Source organism: Sceloporus occidentalis, unplaced genomic scaffold, assembly GCF_023333645.1.
Source record: "Sceloporus occidentalis isolate IW3139 unplaced genomic scaffold, rSceOcc1.0.p SCAF_100, whole genome shotgun sequence".
NCBI classification, from domain to species: domain Eukaryota; kingdom Metazoa; phylum Chordata; class Lepidosauria; order Squamata; family Phrynosomatidae; genus Sceloporus; species Sceloporus occidentalis.
In genome coordinates, this window is record NW_028317080.1 from 3,671,626 (window position 1) to 3,686,310 (window position 14,685).

The 14,685-nt window shown below is 39.0% G+C and overlaps 2 pseudogenes; both read right to left on the bottom strand.

Moving 5' to 3' along the window:
• Positions 1-3,538: 3,538 nt before the first annotated feature.
• Positions 3,539-3,647, bottom strand: LOC149284072 (U6atac minor spliceosomal RNA; annotated as a pseudogene).
• Positions 3,648-7,136: 3,489 nt separating this feature from the next.
• On the bottom strand, positions 7,137-7,245 carry LOC149284073 (U6atac minor spliceosomal RNA; annotated as a pseudogene).
• Positions 7,246-14,685: the final 7,440 nt, after the last annotated feature.

The following is a 14,685-nucleotide window of genomic DNA, read 5'->3' on the forward strand; positions in this document are numbered from 1 at the left end:
AGTCAGTCCGATACCATTCTCCCATCCAATTTGTTTCTCACTCATCAACCACCCCTTATGGACTACATCCGTACTTCATCCCGCGGCGTGCCAATACCAAGAACACATCCTCCTATCCGTCGTACCAGGAACCTTCTCTATTACCGTAACATGATATTTGTACCACGACCGGCCCGTCTAAGGGTATTACAAACCTGTCATGACTCCCTCCTTTCTGGACATGGGGGCATTAAGAAGACCCTAGATCTCGTCCGACGTCATTTTTGGTGGCCTTCGCTGGATCGAGACGTTACCTCGTTTGTCCGCTCGTGTACCACCTGTGCCCGGACCAAGACCACACGCAAGAAACCGGTAGGCCTCCTCCGCCCGTTACCTATCCCATCGGCCCCCTGGTCGAAAATTTCTATGGACTTTATTGTGGATCTACCACCCTCAAAGAAACACGACACAATAATGGTGGTGGTAGACAGATTTACTAAGATGGCACATTTTATTCCCACCATTGGTATTCCCTCAGCAGCGACCACGGCCACCTTGTTCCTGAATACCGTTTTTCGGCTCCATGGACTACCACAGACCATCACTTCTGACCGGGGGGTACAATTCACATCACGCTTCTGGAAGATCTTCTGTCGAAATTTGCACATTCGTCCCACGCTGTCCACGGCCTTTCATCCTCAAACCAACGGTCAAACAGAACGTTTAAACCAAATATTGGAACAATATTTGAGATGTTACACCACTCACCTCCAGACTGACTGGCTCCAGTTCCTCCCCTCTGCGGAATTTACCTACAACAACCAAAAACAACGTTCCATACAAATGTCACCATTTTTTGCAAATTACGGCTACCATCCTACCATGATTCCGGGCCTACCCACCGGACCTACGGTTCCTGGAATTACGGACCGAGTCACCGCTCTTGCCAGACAATTTCGAACCCTGAAAGAGAACCTGAGCAAGGCTCGTAAAACATACAAATTATATGCAGATCGTCATAGATCCAGCCCACCAACCTACCGTTGCGGTGACAAAGTCTGGTTGTCCACAAGTAACCTACGCCTGCAGGTGCCATCGAAAAAATTAGGACCCAAGTTTATCGGTCCTTATGTCATCACCAGGATCATCAATCCAGTAACAGTGCAGCTGAAACTGCCCGCTACATGTCGGATCCATCCCGTGTTCCACGTATCTCTAGTCAAGCCATGGGTAGCTAACCCCTTTCCTGGCCGTGTACCTCCTCCGCCTGCTCCTGTTGTCATCAATGGGGTGGAGGAATATGTGGTACAAAAGATTGTTGACTCCAGGATCCATCGTGGACACTTGGAATACCTGATACACTGGAAGGGGTATAGCCCAGAAGAAAGAACCTGGGAACCGGCAGATCAGGTGCATGCCCCCGTCTGTGTTCGCAGATTCCACAAGCTGCATCCTCTCAAGCCGGGTTCTCCACGCCCCCAGAGGTCGCGTCTTGCGGGGGGATCCTGTAAGGCACTTACCTGGCAGACGCGGGGAAGTTCCTCTCCATCCTCCCGGCAGAAACGCCGGCACCGTTCCCTGCTACATGAAGCAGCCGCTCGCACGCGCGGCCGCTTCATGAATATTTATGCGGCTGACCGCCGCCTGGATTCCGCTGCGTCGCTATGGCGACGGTGGGCGCGGTTACGTCAGGGACGCCGGGGAACGCCTCCCCGGGCTATTTAAACTTCTCTTACCTATCCACCGGTGCTCAGTTGTACTGGTGCTTCCGTACTTATTGAGCCCCTCGTATTTTTTCCTGTATCCTGTTACTATTGCTGGTATCCTGACCCTGGTCTGCTCAACGGCTATCGTGAACTTCTGGAATCCTGACCCTGGCTATTCTTACGACTTGTGTATCTCTGGCATCCTGACCCCGGTCCGCTAAACGGTTATTGTGTATCTCTGGCATCCTGACCTCGGCTTTCCATTCGGCTCCTGTGTATTTCTGGTATCCTGACCCTGGCTTTCCTAACGACTCTGAGAACCTCCGGTATCCTGACCCTGGTCTGCTTAACGGCGCTGTCCTGATCACCCGTGCTTACAGCAACACCGCCAAGTGCCCTGTTATCCATCTCAGGCCCCTTGTGCGTGTCCTGTACTGAGCAAGCGTGTTCCTTTCCTGCATCCCGGATTCCTTCTGGTAAGACGATCCTTACACTGTGTCTGTGTGTGTCTTACTGTGTCTGTGTGTGTCTCACTGTGTCTGTGTGTGTCTTACTGTGTCTGTGTGTGTCTTACTGCGTGTGTCTTACTGTGTTCATAGCTTATTCAGTTATTGTAATAAATATTTTAGCCCATTTTTTAGCTCAAAATATTTTTTCCTTTTTTTTCTCCTCTAAAATCTAGGTGCGTCTTATCAGCAGGTGCGTCTTATAGAGCGAAAAATACGGTATGCACTCCGAAGCCTTGTTCATTTTGTTCACTTCTGTGCTGTGCTAATAGTTATTCAGGCCTTACTTATTCAAGCACCTCTACCAATGACGTAGGCTTGAATAACTTTATTAAACAGCACATAAGTTAACAAAATGGACAAGGCTTCGGAGTTTGTAGTTTGTAGAGGTCTGGCCCTCTAAAACCATTCCAATTTCTCATGTGGCCCCATGGGAAAATTAATTGCCCACCCCTGGTCTAGAGGCTGAAGACTAGCCCCGTTCTCATCGGCTTCCTTTACTCTCCCCTCACTCACCCTGACCATCCCATTTCCCCAGGTTGTGTTCCACTAATGTGCTAACCATATGTGTCATGTCTGGAAATGTAATTGTACACTGCTTCTACTGTATATTACTGAGCTTTCCGTATACTGAAGTCATACTGTAACATGTATTGCCCTGTGATGCGTCGCAGTACTGCTTATCGACTATTTGAATAATGTTACTGATCTATGTATTCCTGTTAAAACAGAACATCAATCTGTTTTATCTTAAACTGTTTGTATTAATAAATATTAAATACAAAACTTGCCATGTCTGATTGATGGGGCAGGGGTAGCTGCTTCCTGCTGATCCTAATAATAATGATCCTGCAAAAGGGTTGCATGTCTGTAGACCTTCCGTCTTGCTGAAATCGTTGGCTTCTTTCTCATTCTGGGGTCAGCGTCTTTCCACTTCCTCTGACTTCGTTGTTGCAGAGGATTGCTGAAGCTCTCCTTTCGGAAACCAAAAGGGGGTGCTGTGTAATAAATGTTGAAATAAAAACAAAAGTCTTTTTGTCAAGATTTCCTTTTGGGAAAGACAAAACACTCTGATGTTATGAAGCTTTTACCTTTACCTTATATGTTATATTCTGTTGGAATTTCCACGTTGCCTGTTTAGGACCCTCATGTTTTATGTCTAATGCAGATGGCCAGCCCCTGGTTCTACAACTACTGTGAATTAGACTTCTCTTCAAACCTATCCAGTTTCATCTCCTATTAATTTTAACAGAGATACAATACTCTGAGTTATACTGAGTTAATGGCAAGCATATGAATGCATTTTAAGTTTCTAAAGATTCTTTTAAATTATTGAGCAAACTGGCCTTAAAAGTCAGATTTGTTTGCTTCAACCATTTACAAGTTGTAAAGGCCATCGGGACCTCTTTCATCTTTGTCTGCGGGTGTGCTAATCTTCTCTCCTTTTACATAACACTTTGACAATCCAATATAGCATAACCATACATTAAGTCAATTTAGCTCCAACCAACATAATTATTTCAATGCTCTCCATATGGATTGCTGATTAGTTAATAGAGAGCTGTAGTAAGATAAAAGCTCCTTAGGGGTAGTCTAATTTGCTGTAAAAAAGACAGTTTTTAATTAAATAAAGCCTCCTTTTAGTTAAAAGTCAAGTAGCTATAAAGTTTGTAGATGGTTAACTCAATCAACTGGTACATTTATAAATAGGCCAGTTCATCGTTGAAGTAAATATGGTTTGCCAGCTTATTTCCAATAGACCTTTGGACTGGTAAGTGCTAACAACATCTTCAAAACTGATTACAGACAGAATGCTCTTACTATGCAAGTTTAAAGCAAACAAAATAATTCTGAGAGAAAAAAAGAAGAGCTATAAGAAATAAACCTAAAATAAAAATCCCTATAGGTAACTTGATTTGCCCTATCGGCAGATTTGAGTACACCCTTAACTCTTGATCCTGACATAGCGCTATAGATTGAATGGGGTTTAACGCAATTAGTACGCATGCTTAGCAGCTACATAATCCAAAAACTCTGCCTAGCGAAAGATGAAGTTAAATGATCATAAAGCCAATAATGTATGACAAGGCGTTTAATAAATGTTGAGTCCTTGGGAGTATAACTTTTGACAATTTAACACATAGGGTTAAATGAAAATCTAGGATGGAAAACCGTTCTGGTCACAGTTAAAGTACACCATTGCAATTGAAAGATTTCTACAAAAGCATGTCTTTACACCTTCCCTCTTTGCTGGTCTTGCTGAAATCACTGGCTTCTTTCTTATTCTGGGGCCTGAGTCTTTCAGGTTCTTCTGCCATTTTCCTTGCTGAAGATCGCTGAAGTTCTCCCTTAGATTACAGCTAAATTATCTGAAACCAAAAGGGGGTGCTGCGTAACAAATGTTGAAATACTAAAACCAATGTTGCCACAGCATTCCTCATGCTCAAAACAATAGATGGCGCTGTACAGCAAATGGTCATAGACTGTCCCGACGGATAGAAGACAGCGCAGTGTGATGCAAAACACAAGTAACGGATACCTCCACTATTATATTGGTAAAGGCATCGATAGACTTACTTGTTTCTTTTGTAACAATTGTTGCAAATCATACTGACTTTACTTACTACGTATTCAGTTGATTAATGTCTCAGAGGAGGAGCATCAATAATCTAGTAGCAAATGCCTGCTCAAGTTGTCCTTGTTACAAATCCTGAGATTCACCCACTTCAGCTTTAAAAGCATGGCTTTCCTCTCAGAATGCTGCTTCCTCTGACCACATTGCTGGGTCTGGAAAGGAAGTCTGGCCCAGAGCTCAGGGTGGCGGAGGAGTCCTGTTGCTTTCGGAGGTCAAAGCTGTTCCCTGGGTCACTTTTTCCTGTGCTGTGATGGTATCCTTCTTTGCCTTTATCTCAACCCTTGGCATGTCTCCTTGCTGGGGCAGGGGTTGCTGCTGATCCTAATATTAATAATAATCCTGTTGGAGGTGAGGCAAGGTAACTTCCCTGAAAGTCCTGCAGGCAGAAACCCCTTTTGTTCTTGTGATCTTCAAAAGGGGTGCATGTCTTTACACCTTCCCTCTTTGCCGGTCTTGCGGAAATCGCTGGCTTCTTTCTCACTCTGAGATCTTTCTAGTTCCTCTGCCTTCATCGTTCCAGAAGATCGCTGAAGTTCTGCGTTAGATGTAATCGAAGTTATCTGAGTGTTATTTTTGATTTGTCTGTAATTCAGTGTGTTATGTGGTTCACTTTCTTCTGTGACAATTTGTAAGAGTGGGTTACTCTCCCACTATCTCTTGACCTGGAGTCTTCCCCTTGAGATTTTTCAGAAGGGAGTTCATTTAGTAACTCTGTGTTTTATATTTTAACTATTGTGCTTACATCTTTACTTCAGCCATTCATAGACAGGTTTATCTTTGATAGATATACCTAATGTTCTTAGACACCCTTTTCAGCCATTGATAAGCAGAGAGATTTATTAATTGGAGAATGGTGACACAGATACACCTATTGTTGATCTGTATTTCAACCTTTCCGGAGTACAGAAAGAAATTAATCTTCTTAACTATGTCTCTAGCTAATCACAATTTCAGGCTCTGTTTGTGGAAAAGGAGCCAAAAGGCCCATGGACAATTAACCTTTGGAGATTTTTTCGGTCCCAGTGATTAAATATTTACACATAAGTCTAAGTGCTGAAAGTTGATTTTTTTTTGGGGGGGTGGAAGATTTCAGTCATACATATTTGCATTTTAAAGAATAGACACAAGGTTCAATATTTTATTTTGGGTAAGAAAAAGGCAATGTTATGAAGCTATTCAACAAGTTTATTCCAAGCCAGTCAATCTCTAATTGTATAAAACCAGTTGACCAATTAGACTACATATAAAGAATTGGATAAAAACTTTTTTTGAAAAAGCAAAATACAGAGCTTTGAAAAATATCCCATTATTATCCCAAGGCCAGAGGATCAATTTTTCCTTTTCTTGATCTTAGCAAAAAGCCTCAACAGAGACATATGATTAAAACTAGAAAGCAACTACAGAGGAACTAAAAGCAGTTTGAAAGTTAATTTGATTTGGTACAATTGCATGACTCTTAAAGCTGTAGTCAACTATATCTGATGTAGTCAACTATAACTGAAGCCAACAGAGGACACCAAGTCATAAAAGTTGAAATTAGAAATGCTTTTACATCTCAAACCAATAGATGGCCCTGTACTAATAATAAACACAAAGTTAAACTGGACAAAAAAGGGTTGGTATACTTTTGGAATCTGCATTGAGAAATGTTTCCCACTGAATGTAATAACAGTTTAATGGAGATTATTTTAAATTCATTTAACAAATATCTTTGTTTAATAATTATTTGATAGTACACTTGTTTTTATTTTTCCCTCATAATAATCTCTCTTTTATTTACATATACGTCTATTGTTCCCAAATCTATAATTCCGCTTTTCAACACCAAAGAGCTTCATTAATCTATTGATCTTCTGTATCTTACAACCTATTCAGGTTGTTTTCAGGTTGTGCAAAATCAGAGACAACTATTAATCCTATAAAGGTATTGCTTACAAAGTCCAAGAGGTTAAATGTCTACATCTAAAAAATGAAAGGTTTTTGTCAGAAATGTAAAAGTAGAGAAATGCAAGACTCAACATTTACTTTTGGGAAAAAAACAGTCTGATGTTATGAAGCTTTTACCTTTACCTTATTTGTTATATTCTGTCTGAATTCCTACATTACCTGTTTAGGACCATCCTGTTTTATGACTATTGCAGATGGCCAGCCCCTGGTTCTACAACTACTGTGAATAAGACTTCTCTTCAAACCCATCCAGTTTAATCTCCCATCAAGTCTAAAGAAATAGTGTTGTATTAAATTATATATTGCAAGCATATTAATGCATTTTAAGTTTCTGAAATGTATTTGTAATTGTGCAAACTGGCCTTAAAAATCAGATTTGTTTGTTTCAACCATGTACAAGTTGTAAAGGCCACCTTGTCCTCTTTCATCTGTGTCAATGAGTGTGGTAACCTTCTCTCCTTTCACCTAGCAGCTTGAGTTTTCAATCATAAGCATACTTTAAGTCAATTGAGCTCTAAGCAACATAATTACTTGAGAACTATCCAGAATTTACCTTGCAGATTAGTTAATCAAGAGTTGTAGTAATTTAAGCGGAATCTAGTTGACTCCAAACTAGAAAGTGTCTAATTTAATAAAGCCTCCTTTTAATGAAGAGTCAAGTATATATTAAATCTTGTTATGAATAGTGATAACTGGTACATTTGTGGATAGGCCACTGTATTTCAAATAGCCCTTTACTATACTGAACAAACATGTGTTTCTATACAAGGCTAGTAAAAGCTTCATGTTTTATTACAGAAGGAATGCCCATATTATGCAAGTTTAAAGCAAACAAAATTATTTTGTGAAAACAAAAGAGAAGATATAATAAATAGTCCTAAAATAAAAATCCAGATAGGTAACTTCAAGTGGCGCTATAGATTGAATAGGGTTTAAAGCAATTAGTATCAATGTCTAACAGCTACATAATCCAAAGAATCTACCTATCTGAAGATGAAACGGGTAAATGGTTTTTGAAAAGAAGCCAATAATGTATAATGATAAGGTTTTCAAAAAAAAATTCAGTCCTCGGAATATAACAATATACAACAAAACAGTTCTGGTTGTGGTGGTGGTGGAGGTCGGACAACAGGAGGAATCAGGATTTCTGTCTGTGCAGGGGGGTTGGGGAGTTGAGCAAAAAGGGAGGAGGTGCTGCTGACTTATGCTTCTTAGCATTTGGCTTTGGGATGGCCCCTCTTTTCTTGTGCAGTGCTGGCGCTCTTGCCGCTGTTTGGGCATATGTTCTTGATTGTTGGGGCAGTTATTATAGATATGAGCTGCATCCTCACAGAGCTTGCAGGACACCTCTTAGGACAGTTCTTTGTTTTATGACCAACAACTTTACAGTTTCTGCACACTTGATTCTTCCATTCCTTTCTCTGGTGTCCAGGCTTGACTATAAGGGGCCATTTTCCTGTCCAAAAACATAGTCCCTGGCCTTATCTTATATCTAGTTTAGTCTTATGCTTATCCTATGCTTGCTTAAACCTCTTCACTGTATTTCTACCGCTTCTGCAAGAAGGCTATTCCATGCATCCACTACCCCATTAAGTAAAGTAATATTTCATGATATTACTTTTAAACCTTTGCCCCTCTAGTATAAGACTAAGTCCTCTTGCTATGGCAGTATTTATCATGTCGATTCTCTGTAAATGTTTCTATTATATCCCCCCTGTCACGTCTTTCTTCCAGGCTAGGTATGTTAAGATTATTTAACCTTTCCTGGTAAAGTCTACAGGTCTACCCTGCAATCCATAATAAACCATTTTAGTAGCCCTTCTCTGAATTTTCTCCAAAGTATCTATATCCTTCTAGAGATATGATCTCCAGTACTGTACACAATACTCCAAGTGAGGGCTCTCCAGTGCTCTGTACAACGGCATGAGCACTTCCCTCTTTCTACTGCTAATACCTCTCCCTATAGAACCAAGCATTCTGCTAGCATTTCTTGCTACTCATTGCATTGTCTACCTACCTTTAACTCCTCAGAAATAATTACCCCTAAATCCCTTTCCTCTGATGTTGAGGTTAGGACAGTATCAAATATTCCATACTGTGCCCTTGGGGTTTTATGCCCTAGATGCATTGCTTTACATTTATTCACATAAAGCTCTGACCATTTTTTAGTTTACCTAAATTATTTGCCATTTGGCTTATCTTTCCAGCCAAATGTTGCAAATCCATTCTGTCATCAGCAAAAAGACATATCTTACCATCAAGACCTTCTGCAATATCATTAATAAATATATTAAGGAGGATGGGTCCAAGTAGAGATCCCTGAGGTCCACTGCTGGTAACAAGACCTTATTCTAAATATACTCCATTAGTCTACAACCCTCTATTACCCAGTCATTGTTCATATATTAAACCACACAGACTGATGATCACTAGATCCCAAACTTTCACCTACAGAAATATCCTATACATTCCTTCTTTGAATAAGGCAGTTTCACACAAATGAATAAAAGGGGATTCAGATGTTGCCACTTTCAAAGACTCTCAGGATCATCTACAGGCTGTAAATGAAAGAAAGGTTTTCTACAATAGACCCCCAAAAAGCCCTGGTTATTAGTGTCTCAAAGAGGCAGCTGATCTTGCTGACATTGTTGGCTTCTTTCTTGCTCTGGGGTCAGATTATTTCTGCTTCCTCTCACTGAAGTTATGCTTTTAGCTGTAATCTAAATTATCTGAAATCAAAAGGGAGTGCTGTGTAATACATGTCAGAATAAGAAAACCAACTGTTTCCATGGCATTCCTAAATCTCACATTTTTTTTTTTATTGAATGTTTATTTTCAATAGACAACAAATCGATACAGCTATTCATAAAATCAGAAAGACGATAAGCAGAACTGTGATGCAGCACAGGGAAATACACGTTACACTACAACCTAAGGTAACTGAAAGCTAAACAATACAGTAAAAACAGTGTATGATTACAATTCCAGGCATGGCACATATGGTTGGGACATTAGTGGAAACAGCCTAAGGAAATGGGGTAGTGGAGTGGCCAGGGTGGCTAAGGGGAAGAATGGAGGGTCTTAAAATTCAAACCAATAGATGGCGCTGTACAACAAATGATCGTAGACAATGTCGACGAGGACAGCATAGTGAAAATCAGTAGCGTACCTAGTGGGGGGACAGTAATGTCTGCCACTAGAGGAGCAGGCTCGGTTGGGGAGATCAAAGACAATCTAGTGAGCTCGAGGTCTGTTACTGCAGACCTCCGATCCCGCACCCTTGCCATGTGCGCGGCATCTGTTGCTGTGCATCGGGATTTCATGTCATAGCCTGGCGCACAACACTAAAGCCATGCCCACCGCCTTCTGCAGTGCACCTGAAGGACAGGACACAGAAGAAGAAGACGAGCCAAGAGGAAGAACGGAGAGGAGGATGAAAAGTGATAGTGACAGAGGAAAGGTAGGAAAATATTCAGTGAGACTGGATTAGTAAGTGTGTGAGAGTGATGGGTGTTATGCTGTAGTTTATGCTGAATGTTTGTGAATGAATGAACAATGAATATTGTTAATTATTTGTCCAATTTTGGTCCAACCACACTTTTATAAAAAGTAAGTAACACACCAAAATTGGACAGAAAACTCTAACAATATTAATATGTATATATATATATATATATATATATATATATACAATTGCTAACAGCAATCACACTCCTATCATGCCCAGGCAGCCAGTACATGCCAGAACCTGAGCATGATATGAGTGTGATTGCTGTTATATATATATTTGATTTGTTTTTGTCTAATTTTGGTGTGTTACTTTTAATTGTAAAAAAGGTGGTTTTTTAAGGTGTGGGGGGGTCATTTTCTGTTTCGGGCTCAAAATGCATTGTTTTCAATGGGTTTAAGGACCGCCCATTGTCCTTAAGGGGTTAATAGCCACAAGTTTCTTACAAGAATATCATAAAGAATAATGTGATCACACAGAAGAAGAAGACGAGCCAAGAGGAAGAACGGAGAGGAGGATGAAAAGTGATAGTGACAGAGGAAAGGTAGGAAAATATTCAGTGAGACTGGATTAGTAAATGTGTGAGAGTGATGGGTGTTATGCTGTAGTTTATGCTGAATGTTTGTGAATGAATGAACAATGAATATTGTTAATTATTTGTCCAATTTTGGTCCAACCACACTTTTATAAAAAGTAAGTAACACACCAAAATTGGACAGAAAACTCTAACAATATTAATATGTATATATATATATATATATATATATATATATATATATATATATATATATATATAAAACACTTTCAAAAAGATGGTCAGCACTCCAGGTCTTTAAATTGACAATTTCATTTTATTCAAAGTCAAGTCGACGTTTCAGTCATTACTGACTTTCATCACCGGGCTTGGAATATTTGGAATGGTGTGCAATGGACTCTGTGAGTAAATATATATATATATATATACATATTAATATTGTTAATATGTATATATATATATATATATATATATACAATTGCTAACAGCAATCACACTCCTATCATGCCCAGGCAGCCAGTACATGCCAGAACCTGAGCATGATATGAGTGGGATTGCTGTTATATATATATTTGATTTGTTTTTGTCTAATTTTGGTGTGTTACTTTTAATTGTAAAAAAGGTGGTTTTTTAAGGTGTGGGGGGGGGTCATTTTCTGTTTCGGTGAATGCTGAATTTTCGGTTTTGGTCCAGAATTTTCTAGGGATGCACAGAAATGAAAATTCTGGACCACAACCGAAAATGAAGAGAAAAAACACACTTTTAAGAAATATAAAAAAATAAATAACATAAATAATAATAAGAATAAACTCAAACAGCAGTTTTAAATATATATTATATTATAAGGGGTAGTAGAAGTATTATTAAGCACTCATCTACAGACACCAGACAAGCCAGAAGGCTTGTTTTTCCCTCAGAAATCTCATGGTGCTTCATATATATATGAATATATATATATATGAATGACAAAGCCGGTACATGTACGGGCTCAAAATGCATTATTTTCAATGGGTTTAAGGACCACCCATTGTCCTTAAGGGGTTAATAGCCAAAAGTTTCTTACAAGAATATCGTAAAGAATAATGTGATCACTATTTTGTTCCACTGAATAAAATAAAACTTTTTCATCTAAAAAAATTTGCAGTAGCAAATGTTTTTATTCCATTATGTCTAATTTATTTAATTTATTACGGCCTTTTAACACTTTTGCTTTCTGGCATTTTCATACAAATTTAAAACTTTTGATTTCTGGCATTTTCATACAAATAATGTGATAAAAAGAATGTTTAGTTATTTCTATGGCACATAGTGTGACTCAGGTATGTATAAGGGGTGCATGTGGGTACAAGAGCTCAACCACAAGATACAATATGTGGGGCTGGTCTTCAAATGTTTCCAGGGCTGCTTTTCATTCCCAGTCCGGACCTGCAACCCTTGGCATGTCTCCTTGCTGGGGCAGGGGTTGCTGCCTAACCCTAATAATAATAATAATCCTGCTGGCGAGGCAAGAACTGAGACACAGAAAATCATGTAGCCCTTGCGGTCTTCTTCAAAAGGGGCGAATGTCCTTAGACCTTCCCTCTTTGCTTGACTTGCTGAAATCGCTGGCTTCTTTCTCACTCTGCATTTCTCATTGCAGAACATCGCTGAAATTCTGCTTTAGCTGTAATTTAAGTTACCTGAAACCAACAGGGGGTGCTGTGTAAAAAATGCTGGAATAAGAAAACCAAAAGTTGGCGCAGCATTTATAAACCTGAAAACAATAGATGGTGCTGTACAACAAATGATCGTAGACTATACTGACTGACAGAAGACAGCACAGTGAGATTCAAAATACAAATGAGGATAATGAATGCCTCCACTATTATAGTGGTAAAACAAACCAGAGACTTATTTTTCGTAAGCACTGTTTACTCTCTCACTCTGTTTTTACCAGGAGTCTTCCCCACAGACCAGATTTTTCAGAGGGGAGTTCATCCAGTGAAGACTGTGTGAGGGTGTGATGTCAGTACGATAGTTTTGCAACTATCTTACTGACATCTTTATTTCAGCCTTTCATGAGGTTTCAAAGAGGTTTATCTTTGAAATACACCTAATGTTGTTAGACACCCTTTTCAGCCATTGATAAGCAGAGAGGTTTATTCATTGGAGAATGTTGACACAGATACACCTATTGTTCATGTATTTCACACATAGCTGAAGTTTGAAGAATAGACACAATGTTCAATATTTTCTTCTGACAAAGAAAAAAAACAATGTTATTGTTTCACCATTTTTTATTTCTAAGTCAACTATATTTCATTTCTAATTAGCTTCAATGAACATGACTACTGGGAAATGTTGTGGTGGGTTGACATGGCAGACTGGTTGATCAATGTGTCTAGCAAGTTAAAAGCTGTTAGGCTCATTGGAAAGGGTTAAGTTGACTTCAAACTAGTCAATCTCTTATTTGGTTGAACCAGTTGACCAATTAGAATACTTAACCTGGTTGCCAACACAACAGCCATTAATTCCCACCATTATTTGAACCTACCTTTAGCAAAGAGTCGATTTGTGTACATTGTTATATAGGTAATCTGGAAATAAACAAAATTTGTTTCTGTGTGTTTATGAAAGGATGAATGTTTCAATCAGTTTTACCAAGCTTTTGGCACTGGTGAATATTATTATGCAATGAATACATCCCAGTATATTGATGCCATATTTTTACCATTTTCCAAAAAGATGAGGAAACATACTTTTTGAAAAGCAAAATATATAGCTTGGGAATATTGTCCCATTATCATGGACAAATCATTTTCTATGTGCTATATTCACTAACATAGGGGATGGTAGTAGAGATTAATGTTATTTATTACATATTAACACATATTACTATTATATATTTAGATGGTTAGACTGAGCTCTTGTGGTCAAAGAGCTGCCCTCGGTTTGGTCCTCATAAATGTTATTTTTTTGTAATGTGGGATACATTTAAACTGAACAGATAGTGATTAAAATGTGTCACACATGGCTTACTAGACCATATGAGATAAAAGAAGGCAGTCTTCAAAGGTTTCTCCTTGCTTTTCCCTTTTGATATTCGGCCTTAGAGAACAAATTATGTGAGTAGCAGTTTTTTAACCTGTCCGTGCTAATGCTCAATGCAATGATTAAGATCGGAAAGTAACTGTAAAAGTATAAAAGTAGTGTGAATGGTAATCACAGTTCATTTAATATAGCTCTTTTTCATGACTGCTTTAATCTGTAGTCAACTGAAAGAAACCAACAGGGGATGCCATTTATTAAAAGTTAACATAAGAAAACAGACTGTGGCTGCAGCATTCCTAAACCTCAAACCAATAGATGGTGCTGTACAAATGATCGCAGGCAAAAAACAGAAGACAGCAAATCTGGAGCAGCCCTGACGAGGGATAATGCTTCCTGCTATAAGTAATGTTTGTGTAACAGAGTATGACAAAAATATACTTATTTTTAAAAATTTTTATAACGTTCATTTTATCTAATTGCCTATTGACTGCTAGCATTCAATTTATGTTCCTTTAAAAGTATAGTATACTTGGTTTTATTAATACCATTAAACTCTGATAGTGTTTACGTATGTACTATGTTCTGACAAATGCTCTTCGGGAATTCAACAAGTACTTATTGTTCTTAGATCTGTATTTCAGCCTTTCACTAGTCGAAAAAGTTAATAACTCTTCATACTTACGTATGCCTCTTGACACCTAGTTAAATGTCAGGCTCTGCTTGTGGATGAGGAGTTAGCCAAGGAGGCACAAAGACAACTGTAAGGTCCTATGCAGGTTTTTATTTATTGGGACCCAATGAATAACTGTTTACACATGGAAGAACTGAAATTTTGCATA